The following is an 11,098-nucleotide window of genomic DNA, read 5'->3' on the forward strand; positions in this document are numbered from 1 at the left end:
GAAGACCCAACACAGCCAAAACTAAATAAATAAAATAATTAAAATAAAAATCCTCTATGGTTGTGAACAAATACTTTGAGCTTTGTACATTATCACTGCAATTTTGTAAATAAACTACATATGTGTGTGGGTTTTTGTATTTTCTCCAATTTCCTTCTCTAAGGGTAATTTGGTAGCCAACTCAATTGAGAGCCTTCTGTTTGCCCATCTCTGTTACAAGCCCCACCTTGTGTTATCTTGTCTAATGCTCACAATAAACTCACAAGTCAGGCACAGCTATTGTCTCCCTTCTGCAGACAAGGAAGGTCAGGCTCAGAGAGGTCAGCTGCGCTGAGTCAACACAGCTGGCCAGGACACCGTACAGCTAAGGCTGTTCTCCGTCTCCCCATGCTGGGTAGCTCAGGAGTTCTGACTGTTGTTATGCAAAGCTGCCAATCTGATTTTCAAGAAAATCCACTGTGAAAAGCAAGTTATTATATTTATAGCAACCATATCTAGTAAAGGGTAGACAGAATGAAAAGATGAGTTCCAATGATTCCCAACCCAATGTCAGGCCGATGTTGACAAGTGGACATTGACTCAGTAAAAGATGGAATTCCCCAACTATGCTTAGCACAAGCTGCTTTAGCAAAAGGAGCAAGTGGTGTTCCAGCTGCAGCCTCAGGAGCTTGGCTTTCATTTGCAAACTTGTTCAGAACACAAAGGTGCAGGTCACCAGGGAGCCCTCAGCTGCCCACTCACAGAGATGCTCTTTCCACAGGGAGGGGGGAGGAAGAGCTTGCTCCCCAATAGCCTGTTCTTTCTTTTATATATATAAATTTATTTATTTTATTTATTTATTTTTGGCTGCATTGGGTCTTCATTGCTGCGTGCGGGCTTTCTCTAGTTGCGGCGAGCAGGGGCTACTCTTCCTTGCGGTGCGCATGCTTCTGACTGCGGTGGCTTCTCTTGTTGTGGAGCATGGGCTCTAGATGCGTAGACTTCAGTAGTTGTGGCGCACGGGCTCAGTAGTTGTGGCACACGGGTTTAGCTGCGGGCTCTAGAGTGCAGGCTCAATAGTTGTGGCTCATGGGTTTAGTTGCTCTGCTGCATGTGGGATCTTCCTGGACCAGGGATCGAACCCGTGTCCCCTGCACTGGCAGGCGGGTTCTTAACCACTGCACCACCAGGGAAGTCCCAACAGCCTTAGTTTGGTAACTTCCTAATTCCGGACTTTGTGCTCTTTCTGAGGAATTAGCTATATAATTCCTCCAAATTACTGTTTCCTGGCCCTGCAGCAATATTGAAAATGAATATGGTATGACGTAACAGCCACAAAAGCAGATCACAAGCGTATATGTTCCCTGGGATGGCAGCCATTTAAAATATGACAGATGCATTGCAAAAAAAAAGTCAGGAAAACACCACAAAATACTAAAGGGGCAAGCAGAGGAGGTGGATGATTCTTTTTCTCTAGTTTCTAAAGATGGTGAGTTTAAATTATCTTTCTATAAAAACACTTCTAAGAAAACAAATCTAGGGAATTCCCTGGCAGTCCAGTGGTTAGGACCCTGTACTTTCACTGCCAAGGGCTCAGGTTCAGTCCCTGGTCAGGGAACTGAGATCCCACATGGCCAAAAAAGAAAAACAAAAAAAGGAAGAAAACAAATCTTCATTTTTCCTGTAGTGATTAAAATTAGTCTCTTTTCCTCATTTAGAAACCACCAGCCAGCCATCAACAGTGCCATCTGACAGAGTGGTCAGGAGTGTTTTCTTTCTTTCTTTTTTTTCCTCTTGAAATCCTCTTATATATAAAATGAGAGAAAGGACCAGGGTGCCCAAAGCCCAGGGATGGGCGGCCTTTCTCATGCTCTCGTATAAGGCAGAGACGGCAAAGGAAATGCTTAGTGTCCTTCAAGCCACCTGTGGGCTCAAATCTGCAATTTGGGTTTAAAACTGGTCTTCAAATTAAATGTAATACTTATTCAAGGTTAAAAATTCAAACTGTAGGGCTTCCCTGGTGGCGCAGTGGTTGGGAGTCCGCCTGCCGATGCAGGGGACACGGGTTCGCGCCCCGGTCCGAGAGGATCCCACATGCTGCGGAGCGGCTGGGCCCGTGAGCCATGGCCGCTGAGCCTGCGCGTCCGGAGCCTGTGCTCCGCAACGGGAGAGGCCACAACAGTGAGAGGCCCGCGTACCGCAAAAAGAAAAAAGAAATGGAACCCTTATAAATGAACTAACTTGTTGAGTCTGGACTTGAGTTATCAGAGGTAAAAGTTCTAAGAAGTCTCTTCTCTTGTCTTGACAAACAGAGCATCCGTTTGTCTTTTCCTAGCAAGACCCAATTAGGCCTTGATGTAGAGATAGCAGGTTGAAATACCGCGTACCGCAAAAAAAAAAAAAAAAAAAACAACTCAAACTGTAAAGAAGGTATAAAGAGAAGAACAGAAAGTGCCCTCCTCCCTCTCGGCCCCAAGCACCTCTGTTCAACAAATAACCTCAGTTATGAGTTTCCAGATGTGTCCATACAAATCCAAGCCTATTATAAACAGAATAAGCTAATATCCTTAAAAAAAAAAAAAAAAGCCACAAATGCTATCTCATTAAACATACCATCCTTGTAGCCTGCATGTCCACTTAACAGTACACCTCGACCATCCTTCAATAATAGCGTGTATGCTTTGCATAGTCTTTGCATAGTGTTTCACTGAATAGATATTATATATTGAAGCAGTCTCTATTATTGGACATTTGGGGTGTTCCCAGGTATCTTACTACTGCAAACTCTGCCCCCTGTACGTACATACACTCTGCTCCCAGCCTTCTGAGAGTGGAATTGCTAAATCAAAATGTACACCCCTTTTACATTTGTATAGATACGTACGAATTACCATCCAAAATGGTTGAACTAGTCTATATTTCGATACTGACGTACAGATGTGCCTTACACTCCCTTATACCGCCTTAGCCCACACTAAATATCACCAAGCTTTAACATGTTGGCCAATCTGATAGATGAAAAATGGCATACCATGTTTAATTGTTTTTAATATTTATTTATTTATTTATTTGGCTGCTCTGGGTCTTAGTTGCAGCACAGTGCCATGAGCGGGATCTTCACTGTGCCATGCAGGATCTTTAGTTGTGGCAATGTGGGCTCTTAGTTGCGGCATGCGGGCTCTAGTTCCCTGACCAGGGATCGAACCCGGGCCCCCTGCATTGGGAGTGTGGAGTCTTAACCGCTGAACCACAGGGAAGTCCCTCATGTTTAATTTTTGAACTAAATGGAAAGGAAAATAAAACTTATAAGAATGTGTGGGATGCAGGGAAAATAGTGCTTAGAAGGAGATTTATAACATTGAATAGATACATTGGAAAAGAAAGATCTAAAATCAGTAATCTAAGCTTCCACCTTAGGAAACAAGCATAATAAAAGCAAATTAAATCTGAAATAGGCAGAAGAAAAGAAATGGAAGACAGGAAGTTAGTAGAGAAAGTCAAGAAAATCAAAAGTTGGTTCTCTGAGGCAATTCCCTGGTCCAGTGGTTAGGACTCTGTGCTTTCACTGCCGCATGGAGCGGCCAAAAAAAAAAGAAAAAAAAAAAAGTTGGTTCTTTGAAAAAATGAATAAAATTGATAACCTAAAATTGATAACCTAAAATTGATAACCTAGTCAGGCTAAACAAGACAAAAAGAAGACACAAACTACTAATATCAGAAATGAAATACGGGTCATCATTACTGATCTCGTGGGCTTTAAAAGGATAATAAAGGAATACAGTGAACAATTCTATGCCCCTAAATTTGATAACTTAGGTGAAATGGACCAATTTCTTGAAAGGCACAATCTCCCAAAACTCACACAAGGAGAAATAGATAATAGACCTATATCTATTAAAGAAATTGAATCAGTCATTAATAAGCTTCCAAAATAGAAAGCACCAGGCCCAGATGGTTTTACTGGTGAATTCTACCAAACCTTTAAAGAAGAAATGATACCAACTCTCTACAATCTCTTCCAGAAAATAGAAGCAGAGGGAATACTTCCAAACTTATTCTGTGAAGTCAGAATTACCCTAATACTAATGTCTTTAACTAAAAGTGAAAGATGTTACAAGAAAAACTACAGACTAATATCGCTCATGAATACAGATGCAAAAATACTCAAAATGTTAGCAAACAGAATCCAACAATGTAAAAAAATAAATTATACAGCATGACTAAGCGGGATTAATTTCAGGTATGCGAGGCTGGTTCAATATTTGAAAATCAGTTAAGGTAATCCATCACATGAACAAGCTAAAGAAAAAAATTATATGGTCATATCAACAAATGCGAAAAACAAGAGAGCATTTGACAAAATCCAATATCCATTTGCAATAAAAATTCTCAGCAAACTAGGAATAGTGAATAACTTCCTCAATTTGATAAAAACATCTACAACAAACCTACAGTTAATATCATACTTAATAGTGAGAAACTAGATGCTTTCACTGTAACACTGGGAGCAAGGCAAGGATGTCCTCTTCTTACCACTCCTATTCAACATCATATTAGAAATCCTAGCTAATGCAATAAGAAAAGAAGGGGCATATGGGAACTCTGTACTTTCTGCACAATTTTTTTCTGTAAACATAAAACTTCACTAAAAATAAAGCCTATTAATAAAAAATCTTTCAATGGCATCTCATGTTCAATTTTTTTCTTCAATTAAAAGTAAGTTGAGGGACTTTCCTGGTGGCACAGTGGTTAAGAATCTGCCTGCCAATGCAGGGGACACGGGTTCAAGCCCTGGTCCGGGAAGATCCCACATGCCTCGGAGCAACTAAGCCCGTGCACCACAATTACTGAGCCTGAGCTCTAGAGCTCGAGTGCCACAACTACTGAGCCCACGTGCCACAACTACTGAAGCCTGTGTGCCTAGAGCCTGTGCTCTGCAACAAGAGAAGCCACTGCAAGGAGAAGCCCGTGCACCACAACAAAGAGCAGCCCCTGCTCGCTGCAACTAGAGAAAGCCTGCGTACAGCAGTAAAGACCCAACGCAGCCAAAAATAAATAAATAAATAAAATCTTTTTTTAAAAAAGTAAGTTGAGGGACTTCCCTGGTGGTCCAATGGTAAAGAATTCACCTTACAATGCAGGAGACAGGGGTTCGTCCCTGTTCAGGGAACTAAGATCCCACATGCCGTGGGGCAACTAAGCCCATGTGCCACAACTACTGAGCTCGCGTTCCTCAACGAGAGAGCCTGCGTGCTGCAAACTACAGAGCCCATGTGCTCTGGAGCCCGTGTGCCACAACTAGAGAGAAGCCTGCGTGCCGCAACTAGAGAGAAACCCGCACGCTGCAACGAAGACCCAACACAGCCAAAAAATAAAATAAAATAAATAAATATTTAAAAAAATAAAAGTTGAGTATCTTTCTTGTTTAATGGCCATATTAGTGTTTCAGAATTCTTTATATATTAAAGAAATTAGCCTTTAACATTTATGTGGAAAAATTTTTTTCCTTTTTTGTTATTATGTGGCTTAGTTTTTTGCTGTTGCTGATTTTTTTCTACTAGAGTTTTAATTTTTTAATTTATTCATATTTATCAGACTTTTTATTTTATAGCTTTTTGGTTTTGTGTCTTGCTTGGAAAGGCTTACCCTGGTCTAAGCTTTTTTCTTTTTTTATAAATTTATTTATTTTATTTATTTATTTTCGGCTGCGTTGAGTCTTCGTTGCTGCACGCAGGCTTTTCTCTAGTTGCAGCGAGTGGGGGCTACTCTTCATTGCGATGCACGGGCTTCTCATGGTGGTGGCTTCTCTTGTTGCAGAGCACAGGCTCTAGGCACGTGGGCTTCAGTAGTTGTGGCACGCAGGCTCAGTAGTTGTGGCTCACGGGCTCTAGGGTGCAGGCTCAGTAGTTGTGGCACGTGGGCTTAGTTCCTCCGTGGCATGTGGGATCTTCCCGGACCAGGGCTCGAACCCATGTCTCCTGCACTGGCAGGCGGATTCTTAACCACTGCGCCACCAAGGAAGCCCTTTCTTTCTTTTTTTTTTTAAACGCTCCTGTTTTTTTCCTACTAATATCTTCTTTTTTCTTCATCTGTTTTTTTTTTTAATGTTTACAACACTGAGCCATCTGCATATTTTCCTGGATGGATACCCAATTGTCCCAATATCATTTTTTTCAATAATTACTCAACCACTGGTTTGAAATGCCACCTATATCATAAATAACTCCCCATAGATATTTGGGGTATATTCTATTCAAATGAACTGCTTTTACCTAGGTCAGCACCAGTACCAAACCAGCTAAGGTAATGTAGCTTTATGACTTAATTATATTTAATTTAATTTTTTTTTAATCAATAAAAACTTCTTAGATATTCTAATTTTGTTTATTTTTTTCAGGTGAGCTTTAACATTATTTTCACAACTGCAAATTGAATGTCCCCAGAGTAAACTGGTTTGAATGAAGGTCCTCAAAAAGGCTGGGACATCACTTGGGGATCCATGCCTGCTTGAGGGACTGAGGCAAAGTGAGCTTGGAAAGGGAGGGCTGGAAGGCTGGACCACAGTCCTTCCAGCGGAGCCTGTTCAGCGGCCACGCCAAGAAGAAGGACCTCACAGGCAAGAGCTGGAGCGAGGAGTGACCAGGACACAGGAGCCTTGCCGAAGGCAGATCAAAGGCAGGCATGAAGCAATCGTTCTTCACAGCTGAGTGACAAAAGTGAGAGGAAAGCCAGGTGACAGGAAGACCCTGGGCCAGCCTTCTAAAGGGCTGTCTCCAGCACCCAGCCTTGGCCTGACACAGAGGGGACGCCCAACCAATCTGTGAGGAACAAATAAGTGTGTGACAGCTAAATCCAGGAGGGCAAGGGAGGAGCAGGGGCCTGGAGGGAGGACCAAAAGGGTGAGAGAAACTGGCGGGTATGTGTTCCAGAACGGGCAAGCAGGGGAAGGAGGGCAGGTGTACTTTTTTGAGGCAACCGTGAGACTATCTGCCCTGAGAATTACAGCCACACACTCAGGAGGAGTAGAAACACCCCACAGAGATGTGGCTGAAGAGAATCACTGACCCTTCCTGCCCCTCTGGGGACCCCCGCCCCAGCCTCCCACCCTCACTTGTCCCCTTACCCAGGGGAGGTGCCAGGAGAGGTCTGTGGAGCAGGTGGGGGTCTGGCTTTGGACACATGTTCCCATAGGAGTGTGTTCCACGTGGTGGCTGACCCCTGTGGCAATCACAGCCAGGGCGATAATGGCACAGAGAGGGGGAGTGAGAACCAGGTGTGAGGTCAGATGGGGCTCATCTGCTCCCAGCCCTGCCACCCATGAGCCATGTGACTTCAGCCAAGGGAGCGTCCCTCTGAATAACATTTCACGGGAATTAAGTGACACAGCAAATATAAAGGGCCCGGCACACAGCAGGTGCTCAAGGGATGTTAACCAGTGCCCACCCCAGACATTCCTTGGCTGGCCTTTCCAGCTATAGCTCGAGTATATTAGGAAGTAAATTGATTTCTGCGTAGAGATTTTTTTTTGGCGGTGCTGCGTAACTTATGGGATCTTAGTTCCCCGACCAGGGATTGAACCTGTGCCCCCTGCAGTGGAAGTGTAGAGCCCTAACCACTGAACTGCCAGGGAATTCCCCTAGAAATGTGTTCTGAGATCCAAATTGTTGATTTATCTAGCACCTTTGGAACCTCACCAACTCCTGCTGTCTGCCCCCCAAACAGTCCTGAGTCACCGATAGCACCCTGAGTGGCCTGGCCCTGGTCCCATCCACTAAGGTCATTCTTAAAGATCAAGGATGCACCCCAATGTTCACTGCAGCTCTACTTACAATAGCCAAGACATGGAAGTAACCTAAATGTTTATCGACAGATAAATGGATAAAGAAGATGTGGTATACATCTATTCTACACACAATAGAATATTACTCAGCCATAAAAAAGAATGAAATAATGCCACTGCAGCAACATGGATGGACCTAGAGATTATCATACTAAGTGGAGTCAGAGAGAGAAAGACCAATGCCACATGATATCAGGTATATGTGGAATCTAAAATATGATACAAATGAACTTATTTACAAAACAGAAACAGACTCACAGACATAGAAAACAAACTTACGGTTGCCAAAGGGGAAAGGGGGGAGGGATAAATTAGCAGTTTGGGATGAACATATACACAATACTATACATAAAATAGATAACCAACAAGGACTTACTGTATAGCACAGGGAACTCTACTCAATATCTTGTAATAACCCAGAAGGGAAAAGAATCTGAAAAAGAAAAAAATATATATATATCTGAATCACTTTGCTGTACACCTGAAACGAACACAACATTGTAAATCAACTATACTTCAATTAAAGGAAAAAAGACGTAGTGAGAGCCAAATGCTGATGGATTGTTTAAAGAGCGGAGGCCACAAGGCACTGGCTGAGGGGAACACACGAGTGACACTGACCACATTTTACAGACCAAGAAGTAAGCCTGAGGTATGAGCGCTACCATGTGCCGGCACCATGCTGAATCTTTAAAATGGTCACCTCCCAGAATCCTCACAACCACCTGTGTGTCCTGCGGGGGGAGGTGAGTATTTTTGTTTTCATGGGAGCGGGAACCAAGGTGCACAGAAGTGTCTGGAAGGTGCCAGAGCCAGGAAGCAGATGCTCCATTTTTCTCCTTCATCATGTGGCAGGCTGGCTCACACAGGTACATCAGAATGACCCTCCTGGGACCTGCTGGAACACTCTAGGCCCACAGCCACCATCCCACCTGGGGAGACCCTGAAGGACTCAGCCTTTCGGGTCCCAAAGAGAGAGTGTGGGTCAAGGAGGCACCCAGCTACTTCCCTGCTGCTGGAGTCTGCGTGTCACAGCCCTGCCGCTGTCCCTGGGCCTAGTGAGCCTTTGCCTCCAGGACATCGGGGATCCTGGTCGCCAGGCAAGAGGCTCTCCACTGTCTGGATTTGGAGGAGGACCGACACTTGAGGGAAAATTTCCCATTCGCTTTTTAAACTCTTTTAAAACTCTCATCAGTGGGGCTTGGAGGACGGCAGGGATTTGCTTCTGATCCCAGGGTTAAGGCCTGGCAGGAGGCCGGCTGGGGAGGCCCAGTCCACCAAGGCCTGATGATTCCTCGTGGCTACCGCTCCCTCCCTGTCCCTTTACTCCTGGCTCGATTCCCCCACCTCTGCCCCTGTCCTAAAACACACGTTTCCCTCCATTTCAAACTGCAGACTTCCCGGCACATCCCTGTGCTAACTCTATGGAAAAATGGGTGAAGAATTTTGAGACTTTTCTGAACTTATTTACAAAACAGAAACAGACTCACTGACAAACTTATGGTTACCAAAGGGAAAATGTGGGGCGGGGAGGGATAAATTAGGAGCTTGGGATTAACACACACACACTACTGTACATAAAGTAGATAATCAACAAGGACCTCCTGTAGAGCACAGGGAACTCTACTCAATATTCTGTAATAAGCTACATGGGAAAAGAATTTGAAAAAGAATGGATATATGTGTATGTATAAAGGAGTCACTCTGTTGTACACCTGAAACTAACACAACATTGTAAATCAAATATACTCTAATAGTAAATAAAATTTTAAAAATTAAAAAAAAAGAAAGCAAAACAAAAATTAAAAACAAAAACTGAGACTTTACTCCTCCTTCTACCTCAGCTAGCAGCAACATCCGCCTCTCCCCAGCCTGCTTACCTTCAGTCTCAAGGTCCCTTTTTCTGGAGGCCGCTTTCCACTTTCCAGAACCCGGAGAGTGGGTTTTGAGGATGTGACTGTGCCGCTGGGGGGCGCGCGGCTCCCGCTAACCCAAAACCTGAACCCCAGACCTGGGCGGGTAGGGGGTGGGGGCTGGGGGGTGGCGAGTGGCCGGTCCCCTCCCAGGCCGGAGGCCAGGCCGGGACAAGTGGGCCGCGAGGGGGCGCCCGACGCCCACCGGTACCTTTCTACTGCGCCCCTCCCCACCACCACCGAGAATGTCCGGGGGTGCAAGGAAATGAGGAGAGAGGTCTAAAGGCAGGTGGATGGATGGAAACAGAAAAGGCGGGAGCAAATGGGGCCCTGAAAAGGAGAGGAACGTGGAAAGCAAATAAATGAGGACAAAACTCGAGAGGACACGGAGAAGGGAACCTGCGGGAAGAGGGGCACTAACAGGGTGGCTGGGGCCGACGTTCGGGGCCTTTCTGCGGGGCTCCCCTCCCCCCATTTCCCAAACGGGCCCCGGAAGGGGCGGTCCGGGCCGGCGGGCAGCGGTGACGCCAGGCGCTGGCACCCACCGCACTCCGGCCCCGAAACTCCTGGTAACCGAGGACGCCGGCGGCCGGGCTGCGGTTCTCGGGTAGCCGGGCGGCCCGCGCGCCCCCGCCGGTCCGGGCGCGCTCCCGCAGCCCCGCACACGCGGGCGGCCTGCGCGCCCCCGCACCCTGCAGCCCCGGGCGCACTCGCGTCCCCGCAGCCCCGTTCCCGGAAGGCCCCTCTCTCTGGGTGTCGCGTGCCCGGAACGTGACTCAGCGCTTTTTCTGCGCCTAGAGCGCCCTGACCCGCCTGGCCTTGGGCTTGGGGGAGTGGAGACCCCGGCCTCAGGGATGGACCCACCCGCATCCTCCCTCTGCCTGCCGGCAGGGGCCTGAAAGGGCCCTTACATAGGCCCTCCTGCCAGGCTGGTGAATCTTTGTGGGGAGGGGCAGGTTCAATCGTTTTTTTCATTAACCCCAGGGGCTACTGTAGGCGGGGGAGAAAGAGAGGGCAGCGTGTCTTAAGGGGCTTGCAGCCTGCGCAGGGTGCACTGGACCCCTTCTGCTGGCTTTTTAAAATTAATTTATTTTCTCCAGTTTTATTGAGAAATAATTAACATACGTCACTGTATAAGGTGTTGGGACTTCCCTGGTGGTCCAGTGGTTAAGACTATGCACTTCCAATGCAGGGGGTGTGGTTCGATCCCTGGTGGTGGAGCTAAGATCCCACATGCCCTCCGGTGCAGCCAAAAACACCCAAAAAAACAAAGGGTGTACAGCCTGATGGTTTGATTTACACATACAGTTGATCCTTGAACAACATGGGTTTGAACTCTGGGGGTCCACTTATACCTGGATTGTTT

General features: G+C 46.0%; 1 protein-coding gene across 8 annotated transcripts in view; it reads right to left on the reverse strand.

The window, feature by feature from the left end:
* Nucleotides 1-10,346, reverse strand: part of EXOC7 (exocyst complex component 7) — a 30,010-nt gene extending 19,664 nt beyond the window's left edge. For 2 of the 8 annotated variants that reach the window (XM_060290243.1, XM_060290241.2), the window contains exons 1-2: nucleotides 9,700-10,345; nucleotides 8,196-8,252 (exon numbers count right to left, since the gene is read on the reverse strand). The gene's annotated coding sequence lies outside the window, so the exon portion shown is untranslated. Of the gene's footprint in view, nucleotides 1-8,195; nucleotides 8,253-9,699 lie in introns of all 8 variants that reach the window. The other 6 variants (XM_030837746.3, XM_060290246.2, XM_060290245.2 and 3 more) reach the window with 4 other exon arrangements.
* Nucleotides 10,347-11,098: the final 752 nt, after the last annotated feature.

Source organism: Globicephala melas, chromosome 20, assembly GCF_963455315.2.
Source record: "Globicephala melas chromosome 20, mGloMel1.2, whole genome shotgun sequence".
NCBI classification, from domain to species: domain Eukaryota; kingdom Metazoa; phylum Chordata; class Mammalia; order Artiodactyla; family Delphinidae; genus Globicephala; species Globicephala melas.